Here is an 11,495-nt window from a genome sequence, read left to right on the forward strand (position 1 = left end):
ACTCTGCCAATTAGGGGGTTAAAAGGCATATTATGGGGCAGAGTGGCATATAGGGAGGTATAAGGCATTTCAGGAGGCAGAGTGCTCTATTAAATGCCCCCTTAACGCCACTCCAGAAATGCCCTATGCCCATTTAACACACACACACCCTATACCCCCATTTAACTAACTAACACACACACACACACACACACTCTCTCTCTCCCCCCCTCTCTCACCCCCCTTCCCCCGCTCTCCCCCCTCTCTTACCGGTGCTTCCAGCCGGGGCAGCGGGTTGACGTCGCCTTCTGCTGCAGCCGGAAGGAGGTGTGGCTAGCAGCGGGGGTTTGTATGCGTCCGTCGCGTATACTTTCCCCGGCTGTCAGAGATCAGAGTTCCCCGCACCGGTGCGGCACCGGTGCGGGGAAGTCTGATCTCTGACAGTCGGGGAAGGTGTATGCGACGGACGCAGACAACCCCCGCTGCTAGCCACACCTCCTTCCGGCTGCAGCGGACGTTGTCTACGCGGATCGCGTAGACGTCAACCCGCTGCCCCGGCAACACATCAGGAAGCACCGGTAAGTGTGTATGATGGGGGGGGGTCGGGTGAGACAGGAGGATCCAGGTCCCCTGCAGCGGTGCGGGGGATCTGGATCTTAGTCTCCTAATCAGACCTCTATTTGAGGTCTGATTAGAAGACGACCCCGATTAGAAGACGAGGGGTATTTTTCAGAGCATTTGCTCTGAAAAAAACCTCGTCTTATAATCGAGCAAATACGGTATATATCATGGCATGGAAATCAGCATCAAGGCTTTTTCTGTGGGGGAAAAAAAAAGACTGTGAAATTGGTAAATCTAAATCAATCAATAAAATAAAATCATGTATCGTGATGTTTAAATGATCATATTCACATTTAAGTAAAACATTTAGTAATTACGTGGATTTTTCTGTTCATTTTTATTGGTTCAAATGTAGGAATCTGGTTCCTCATGTGATAGTTTAAGGTTTTCTTTTTGCACCCGCCCCTGTGGTAATGCATGGTTAAACCCGAGGCTGCTCACAGCCTGAGGGAAAGCTGCAGTTAAGGTAAGAAGGTGAGTGCGGGAAGGAGGGAAAGGTGAGTGAAGGAATATGCATGTATGACTGTGTGTACGTTACAGCTGTGATAACATGGAGGGTGTGATTGCTGTTGGCGTATACATCCCCCCTAGGTTTTGGAGGATTTGGTATGATATGTAGCCCCAGGGGGGGGGGTATGTGTTGTGCCACGTACATTATGAGTATATATGGGCCCCTGGGGTGGAGCATATGGAGAGTAGGGCGGGCCGGTGCTCCACCCCGCAGTTTATATACACCTGGAGTGTAAGAGAATCCAGGCCAGGAGGTCAGGCTGACTCCAAAGCACTGGTCAGCTGCAAGTGATTAGCTGCAGTGACTCCAATAAAGCCTTGCCTGCTTAACAGAAAGGAGAGTTTTGTTTGAGGCCTGGAAGCAGCAAGGCTGGCTATGCACTAAAGAGGCAATCTAAATGGTTGGTGAGCCTACATTTTGTTTAGTTTAGACCCTGCTTAGTAAGAGACATATGTGTTAGTAAGAGCTCAGATGAGCTAGTTCTTTGTAGGTTTTTTGTTCGGGATGTATGATTCTGTTCATAACTGTGGATGTGGATTAATAATAAACTGTGGCTGATTAATTCACCAAGACTGTGGCTTTAATACTATAGAGGACCGTGCAAGGACTTGGTACCATGTGTGGGTGCAGGATCACAGAGCATGTATGTGTCAGCATGAATGTGTACGTAAGCATGGACAAGGTTGGCGCAGTTAGGCTGTTTAGGGACAAGCATGGCAGAGACAAGCTGTCTAGGGACAAAGATGATACTGGGAAGCTATTTAAATGACAAAGCCCGTACATGTACGGGCTCAAAATGCATTGTTTTCAATGGGTTTAGGGACCGCCCATTGTCCTTAAGGGTTTAAAGGCCAAATATGGCACTGTTAAGCTGTTTGGGTACAAAGATGACAAATAGGCTCCCCTACGCCTATGAAGGTATTAGAAATCAGCCGTTTCCAGCTGAATCAGTCATTTACAACATTGACAACATGACTTTTTTACTGCAATAAATGTATGGGGTTTTTTAATTAGAAAAATGTGTTTTATTTGTATTGTTGAAAACAAAAGGGCATAGAGGGTGGCCTTTTGTAAAACTGCTCTAGGGCACCTAGCTCCTTAATCTGGCCTTGGCCAGGTCTGATTTTATCACACCAGTCTTGTACTGTAATCCATCCTTTCAGCCACCACCAGAAAAGCCAGATGTGATAACATCATCCAAGAGATCTTTCAGATTAAAGTATAAATTACAGAAAATAGCTAGGTTTGGTTAATGTCAGAGTCAATAATGCCTCTTCCCTTTTGTCTCATCCATCTTTCTCCCCCTCAAATGATGAGTTTCTAGAATTGCTGGGCATTTCCACAGTCTTGTATCTTTATGCATTACAAATGATCAGCTTTCTCCAGCAAAGAAAAGCTAAATCCAGCATAATGTGTAACTAGGGAGTTTAGCAATGCATTATACAGGGCCTATTATGCACGTCGTCTAGTAGATGTTAACTGGGGTAAGTTTTCTTTCTGTCTCTTACTCTTATTCTCAAGTTACGGAGCATATGATTTTTCCCAAGCTTATCCTAAACCAGACAAATTTCACTCATTATGTTTTAATTCCGTAACTGTAAATAATGACCATAAATTTTAGAGATCTGCCACATTATGCTATCAAATACATGTTTTAGTTATTTTATAGGCAGGACAGATGAAATCAACCGTGTGAAATTCCGTCATCTTTAGAGGTGACCTCATCGTAACCATCTTGTTCACTTATTACCGGTCTTGTTGAAATTTGGCCACAATTTTGGCTAGGCTTTAAATTTTGGAAGAACTGAAATGATGGATATGTTCTTTTCAGTCCATTAGTAAATTAAATCAGATCATATTTCTTCCTCCTGTGTCAACCATAATACATTTGATAATAAAATGTTAAATGTTAAGAACATACTATGGTATAAAATATCTTCTTCTGTGGGAGGTGAAAAATACAATGTATACGTTAGTGGGCTAATCATCACTAACTTCTTTTTTTATTGTTATCCACAACATTGATTGAGTTTTGTTCATGGACTACACGCACTGGAAATGCCAAAGTGCAGGATTGTCCTTGGTGGGGGATGTGGGTTGACCTTGAAGACTTTGCTGCTCACCTTTTTTGGAGCAGGCCCAAGACAATCTAATCTCCTTGGTTTTATTGGAGGGAAAGAAAAGGGCTACTAATGCCATTGAGGATTGTGGCCATAGAAGAAGATTGTAAGGACACAAATGATCACCATATCCCCGATAGCATAATCACTAGATGCAAAGTATGATAACTCAAGCCAACATTGTCCAAGCAATGCCCAAGCCAAGTACTGTAAGACCTGTGAAAGTGCCTAAGAGCAAAAGAGTTAAATGTTTTTCAGCCAGCTTGGCTCTAGCTCATGCCTCTCCTCTCCTGAAGGGGAAAGTTAGCCCATCATGGCTTGTAGAGTTGCCTGTCCATTTTTTGTCCACTGTACATTTCTTGTATGTGAAAGGCATACTTTGCTGGGCCGGTTTGCCAAATTCCCTTGGATTGCATGTTAACGGCTCATATAATCTGTAATTCTCCAGTTTGTGTCCATCCTGCGACTAACCCGTTTAGCTATGCGTAACCCTGCCTTACCTATGCACTGCTCTCCTGAATTCATGGCTAATTTATTAAGCACTTTTCTTTAATGAGGGCTATTTTTATTTAACCTATGGTGGGGAATATATGGATCACATTCTGTAGAGGTAAACCAAGCATGCCTATACTTGGGTTTTCCATACCCCATACATTAAGATATATATATATATATATATATATAGTTGTAGATGTTTCTAAGATTAGATATGCTTTCAATATTTGAATCCATTTGGTAGATTGGGGAAAATAATGTATTTCCGACCCCAACCCCCTTTATTTAATGGGTTCTACAAGTAAACATATATGTGTAATTTAAATCACTAGCATTAACACATCCATATCATCTGTGGCCATTAGCTGACACTTGCTAAGGAGGTGTATTTAACATACTATATCTGAATACACCTTTTCCGTTCAGAACATTGTAAATGGCATTGGAGTGGTCAGACTACAGCCTTACAAATGTTTCTCGCCCTATTTTTTTTTTTTATTTGAGAGACAGAAATGCTTTTATAACATCTATTTCTTTTTCATTTAATGGATGCAACCGATTCTTTTCTATTTTCATACTACATCTCTGCTGTCAAAAGCAAATAGAAATCAGCTTGTGTGATGGCATATTTCAATTCCTCCCGAAAAAAAAACGGCATTTAATATTTATTTTAGAGCAATCTTTGCTTAGTGCAAAAGGTCATTCTGCCGGGTAGCTACATATAACTGAATCCATTTGTACAGTTTTTAGATCTGTGCGGATCAGGACACTTTCTTAATCCTTCTTTATCCTCATCTCGTCTAGTATTTCCAAAAAAAAAAAAAAATGAATAAAGGGAGCCTCGTGTGAATAAATTTAATATTTAAAAATTTTAAATAAAAAAAAAAAAGCAAATGTGTAAAAAAAAAATGTTTTAGTGCAAAGAAGTTTGAAAAGCAGTTGGTTGCTATGGAGATAAGACTATTTCAAACTTTACACTGGTATCCTTTTGTAATATAGAACTTCAAATTAAAAATACTCTGATTCCACTAGGGTTGGGTATGCAAAGTGATTGATTTTGATGATTGTCTTCTAATAATTTTTTTAACTTCATTTATTCGCTTGCAATTTGTTTAAACAAGTGGCTCATCTGCCCCCAGTTTTCAGCATGCGCAATCCCTAATTCTGAGACATTATAGCTATTATATATTATATATGTATAACTGTACTACATGGCGAGAAGGCCATGTGGGAGCTGTGATAGAGGGTTATGTTACAACGGCAAAGACCTCTATCCATTTCACTGCTCAATGGGCCGACCAGGCGAGATCAGAGATTCTCCCAAAACTCATCCGTGATCCCTGCTGGACGCAAAAGCAAGACAGCCCCATAATACCCGAAAATGGTGGAGAACAGGACACTTGGGAGGTATGCGGTGATACTGTTTTCTGGAAAGATAATGGAGGTAATAAATGTACAGATGCAGCTCCATTTAGTACCAAGCAGAACGAGCCAAGATGTTCATTGTATCACAGTTTAGGAGTTTAATAGATCTCTGTTCATTTCCAGCAGGTTTGCAGTAACTAAACATGTCAAATTGACTTTTGCATCTGGTACAGTCATTTGGGCGACATCTGCATAAAAAACACCATTTGCGTTTGTTTTTATATAGCTTGTTATGGAGAGCCCTGGAGAGATCGAAATATGAAGTTAAACTTCCTGTGCAAACAAGTGGCTGAATAATTCCTTGTGTATTTCTGGGAAATTAACGCACCTAGTGTGGCGACAAAGACTTTTTAGCCTCTACCAATCCACCCTGCCTCGGTCTGCACAGTACATTTCTGTTTATTCACTAATGCTAAAGTTTATAGCTGGATTGCTTGGTTGTAGGCGAGTTTGTTGGCTCGCCATCCCTGAGAGGTTTCTCCTTCATGGAATTAGACCTGCTGAATGCATTGTTTAATCAGTAAAGTAGGTTTCAAGAACCCCAATTGATTTATTATGCATTATACGGGTAAAACCAAGGTGTTCTACCAAAGCTGGACTGGGAATTTAAAGAGGTAGATACATGATGCCAGAATTCTCTTATTCATTCAATCCTCATGGTAACCCCCCAAACAGTGCTTGCTGTGCTTTGGTCGAGGAAGCAATACATCCAGGTTTATTCACTATACCAGGAGTGAGACGGTTGCCATTTCAACATTCTTACTCCACTATGCATTGTGAGGGTTCAACCCTGCTTCTACTGTAAGAGGAGCTTGGATAGGCCTATGTAATGCATAATTTAATTTGTTGAAAGTCAACAAACTGTGTAATACAGCATAATGTTTGTTGCCAAAAAAAAACACTCACTGGTGTAACTGGTGTCCCTGTAATGCTGCTATACCACTGCAAGCAGGAATGGAACCGCTGGCCAGAGTTGGCTGGGAACCCAGGAACTGGACGGCAGTGCACACCACCAAAGCAGGAGACATGACCCCATGGTCAAGACAAGTTGGGTCAGGACTGTCACTCTTAACTGAATACCTCCGTCTGTTACACTCCTGCGTCTAAAGATGGGAAGGGGTGATTGGGTGAATTAAACCATTGGCTGATCGGTCAATTTTAGTACCGGTAAATTAATCTACCAAAAAATATCATATCATTAAGGCATGATATTAAAATTGGAAAGTCTCCTGAATTCAGCTATTTCCAAAAAAAAAATCAAACATTTGTCCATTTATGTCATAAGAAGCATTACAATTATGTGAACTAAAAATGAGTAGACATGACTACAAACCTATAGTGACATTTAACTTCTCACATTTGGCAGATACAATTTGAGATATCATTCTTTGGGTGATCTACAGGGAACAAGGTTTGTTATAGGAATTCTCTAAATAAAAGATAACATTGTATTCATTTTCCATAGGAGGACAAAAGAATATAAAAATACTTAAATGGATTGCAACAAGTGTGGCAAATGCAAAAACGTATCTATCTATCTATCATCGTATCTATCTGCCCCTATGGAACTGCTCTGGAAAATCATCAAAGCCTACAAATAGAACTTTTACAAAATCACCCCCCCCCAATATTTTTGGATATATTTTAAGAACGTGGTCCCATAATCAGGGACCTCCTTCTCCTTCTTTACTAGTATGTTTTAACACGTGTTAATGTTATTGCCAGTATTAAAGTAATTGTTAATGTGTACTTTCCCACTATTGTAATAACACTAAGCAATCTGCTGACTCTCTGTAAATAAATGTAACGTAAAAACAAAGAATCAGACTTCCCCATGAACATATACACTGTTATTGATTGAATTGTATTATCGGGGCTGAGTTTAAGTTTTCATAATATCATTAACATGTTAGATAATTAATATGGCATTATTTTATATAACAGTAATTTAACGTATTGGTATAGAGGGGTTGGTACTGGGCCAGGCTTCAACCTCATTACACTAAAATTGGTAAAAACTGTGGAGAGGGTTCTCCCATGAACGACAAGAGAAACAGAAACAAACATCCAACAACAGCCATAGTGTCCCTTGTTCCCACAATATAGGCAAAGTCCCTCTAGACGACGAAAATGCTTCTCCACCTCAGATAGATGGGTGGTGTGAATCTGCATAGGTTCCTCTGAGGCAGTAGAGGTCAGTTCCGGGGGAAATGAAGCAAGGGGCTAAAAAACAGTAGCCCTCTTTTGACAATCCCACTAGTATCGCCACTCACAAAGATGTACCTCTCAGCAGCTAAAATAGTTCAGCCAGTAGATTATGGGCCGCAAATTCCTCTTATAAACGATCAGACAGTCCATTGATGAAGGAGGCCACCAAGGCCTCATTATTGAAGGTGATCTCTGCCACCAAAGTTCGGAATTCAATCGCGTAGTCTGACAGACAACTGGAGCCTTTGCCAGGAGAGAAAACACCTTGGCATATCGAACACTTTTCTGAAGGTGACAAAGTCACTATACTTTAGCAGTGGAGCATTCTGTTCCCACAGTGGAGAGGCCCATGCCAATGCTCTGTCTGAGAGTAGATAGATGACATACCCTACACTGGCTCAATCTGTTGGGAACAGATGAGGTGTAATTTCAAAATAAATGGAGCACTGGTTTGGGCTTGAGCAAATTTATGCATGCAATGGGTCATGCACTGCCAGGTGGGCTGGAGTGTGGCCTGTTGTGTGAGTGGTATGTGGGTTTGTGTAGAGGACCTGCCACCCCGGATCCCATGTTAGGATGACAGGGAACGCCCAAGGAGAAAAGCTCGGACGTTGGAGCAGCGGGACACCATCGGAGGCAAGTCGTTACACTAAGTAGGCCTTGGGTTCCCATAATCCTTTCTGTTATACCACAGAAAGCTGAGAAAAACATGGATATGGTCCAGCCACTTGTAGTTAGTAATTTTATGAACTATGCTTCATGAATGCAAACCCTGACTCACTCTGGAGTCCTGCCACATAGCCTAGTCATAAAGCAGCCCACATGTGCCAGACAACACACTTAGTGTTCACTATCAGGTCGGAACACAGGCAACAATGGACTACACAGAAAGCCCTGATGACCGAAAAGTCGCAATGGTAGCTATATCTGGTATTGCAAGTAAAGCTCTCAAAATGGCTTAATTAGTGGCCTCAATTTAGAAATCAGGGCAGACCAGTGTGAAATTTGCCAGATTACACCAGATTCTTTCCATTAATGATCTTCAAAATATTCACTTATGACATTCTTTTCTTTAAATATATGAAAGATACAAAAAAAAAATGCTTTTTTAAACGATTTGGCTCCAATTGTGGTGCGAGCAGCTTCACACAACAGTGATAAACAAAATAAAAATGTCAACATTCAATTTAGACGTTCTATAAAAATGAGGTATAATTCAGGCCCTACAATCAAAACAGAAAAAGAATTAAAATGAAAGTCGTATTCCTTATTTAACTCCGATAAAAACGTTTGTAGCCGTGCATTACTCCTATGCCTGCAGCAAGTAGTCTGTCTGAATTATGAATATATTAGCATGACCGAGAAAGAAAAAGTAATTTGCCCAGAAGGAGTTTAGGTGAAATAGCTAATACAAATAACTTAATTACTGCCGCTCTGGACCTCCTATGTGATAAGTATGCAATACGGAGGAATGTAGAAAACTGTAGCTCAGCAGAACCTAAGTATAGAGAACATAAAATAATTTACATTCATTAAAATGAAGATCAAATTCCCTCGTTATAAAAAAATAAAATATGCCAAATGGCATTATTTATAAATAAATGGCCGTGTTTTATATGACCTTACTGTGTCTGGCAGTTTTTGCTGCTATAGCTGAGCAGACAATACCTTTTCTCGGCTTCTATATCGTGTGTCATTCAAAACTAGAGGTCTTTGTTGTCTATGATGGATGATCTACTTCCTGACAAAATAACATAAAGAGGGACACGTTACATCTATACCGTTCCTTCAGAATTTTTTTTTCCTCAACATCCCTTTTTTTCAGTAATCTGTGTGCTCTGACATCACCAGCTTGAAATATTGGCTGCGTTGACTAACATAGAAACTGGAAGGATTAGCCTCTCGCCTTAGACCTGTCCCGGTTTCGACTCCCATGCCCCTGACTTTTTCTTCACAACGGTATTTTTGTCACATTATTTGCATTTTTATTGCGATTAGGCCCAGCATTGAGCTGTGCATACACTGCCACGGGCCTTCTGCGTGATATGTTGGATTAGTAGACCCAATGCATGATACATAAAGTAGATGCACAGCATATCCACATTGCCACCCCAAAAAAGAATGGTCACGTCTTTGCTGACTACTACAATATTGTATTTGGGAATAGGACTATCATTTCTAGACCGCTTATACTATATCCCGTACGCAGGTCTACTGATGGACTTGTATAATGTATATTTTTTATTTATTAAATACTTTGCTTGGAGATGTTAAACTCACAAAATGCGTGTTAATGAATGCTGTGTCAATTTTAAATTGTGTTTTCTTAACCCCTTAATGACAAAACCCGTGCATGTATGGGCTCAAAATGCATTGTTTTCAATGGGTTTAGGGACCACCCATTGTCCTTAAGGGGTTAAATCTTTTCACTGTCCACTATCGTAACAGCACCACAGAATCAGCCAGCCCTATATAAATGTGACACAGTGTTTAATCGACTTTGCGAAATCTGTGTTTTTGCCGTATTTACGGAGGTAGGAACAGGGCAGGAAGTGTTATAACTGTCCACTGATGACATCATTGGGATCCCTCGCCCCAAGAGCCCACAACAGAATGTTGGTAATAATAATGCCTCGGTGGATCTGTAACAGTAGTAAAGAACTCATCGTAATCTCACCGAGGAGACATTTGTTGGCTTCATTGTTTTAAACTTGATCTAAAACATGCTTCATTATCGGAACCTTGGAGTTTCCATAAAACATACACACCTTTTGTCTCTTTAAACCTTTGACCCATGTGATTTTATTTGCGGAAAGTTGCATTGAGCTCCATTACCATGAAACCTACAACGTCTGATACGCTAGGAACCGTTTGGGCGCTTTGATGGTTAATACTATTGGTATAGCCGTACAATGCTGTGTGAATGTCATTAGCAGATAATCCATGAGCTGATTGATTTTATTTTCTCTGTAATCAGATGCCCCTAGGATTGGGATTTAAATTCACTGCTTAAACAAATAGGATCTGTGCATATGGCAAACATTTGTGGGGATAAAGCACATTAATGACACACGCTGTAACCCATTATTCCTTTAATTCTTGCTGGCAGACCATCAGGCAAATTACTGTGGGTGAGAGCAAGTATCTAATAACTTTGACAGAGGCCCTGTAGCAAAACTAGTAAATTTTGGTAAAAATCTGATTTTGTAGAATAAAAGAACAAAGACAGAGATATTATAAGAGGCAAATGCTGGATTAGCAGTCTTTATTAAATAATACTCTTGTTTGGGTCTGTAGAATCCCCCCATGCGTTTGCCAAAGAGAAACAATGTAAATTCAAAGGGACCTCTACAGGGTGCAAGATTTTTTTGGTGCCCAGGTGGGTGTGGCTAAAATAGTAACCCCTCCCCTTAACATAACACTTCTAACACAACCATTTTCTATGGCAACTACTCCACCTCTTTAGGCCCCGACTTCTTCAAGTAACATATCACCTACAGTGCCAGCTTTAACCCCCAAACAGCCTGGCTGTGCCATCTTTTTACCCAAACAGTAGGTTAGTGCCATCTTTTTTGCCCCAAAAATATTTTTTTAGTAAATGTATTCTAAAAAATGTTTTTGAAGAGCTTATATGTGCTGTTTATTAAATACTGAGAGTGATTTCTGTGTTTTTAAATAGCATTGTTTTGAGTAATTTAGTTAAAAATATTTTTGTGCATCATTCGAACCAGTGCTCTTTCAATTGGTTCCAGCCCATTACATGATGTCATGGGACAGGGTTTTCATACGTATCTTATTTATGACTAATGAACTCTCCAAATATGCTTTGCAAGGCATTTATTGTCTCTATTCTGCACAGGGACTCGACTATGTGCCGTGTGCACAATAATTATGCCACGAAATATGGGGCTGGTATTCAATTAATTAAATTTCGGGCTGCAGGTGCAGGTAAATGTTGATAAATGTAAACTTATGCACTTGGGACATAAAAATCTAAAGGCAGACTATAACATTGGGTGTACTGTTCTGTCAGTGACTACATAAGAGAGAGAATTAAACCAGCGGCTGTACACTGAAGCGCCCAATCTGCCGCTGGAGGGCAGGGAAAGCATGTGGCTTTTGCCCAGTGTGCCAGA

The sequence above is a fragment of the Spea bombifrons genome, chromosome 2, assembly GCF_027358695.1.
Source record: "Spea bombifrons isolate aSpeBom1 chromosome 2, aSpeBom1.2.pri, whole genome shotgun sequence".
In the NCBI taxonomy this organism is placed as follows: domain Eukaryota; kingdom Metazoa; phylum Chordata; class Amphibia; order Anura; family Pelobatidae; genus Spea; species Spea bombifrons.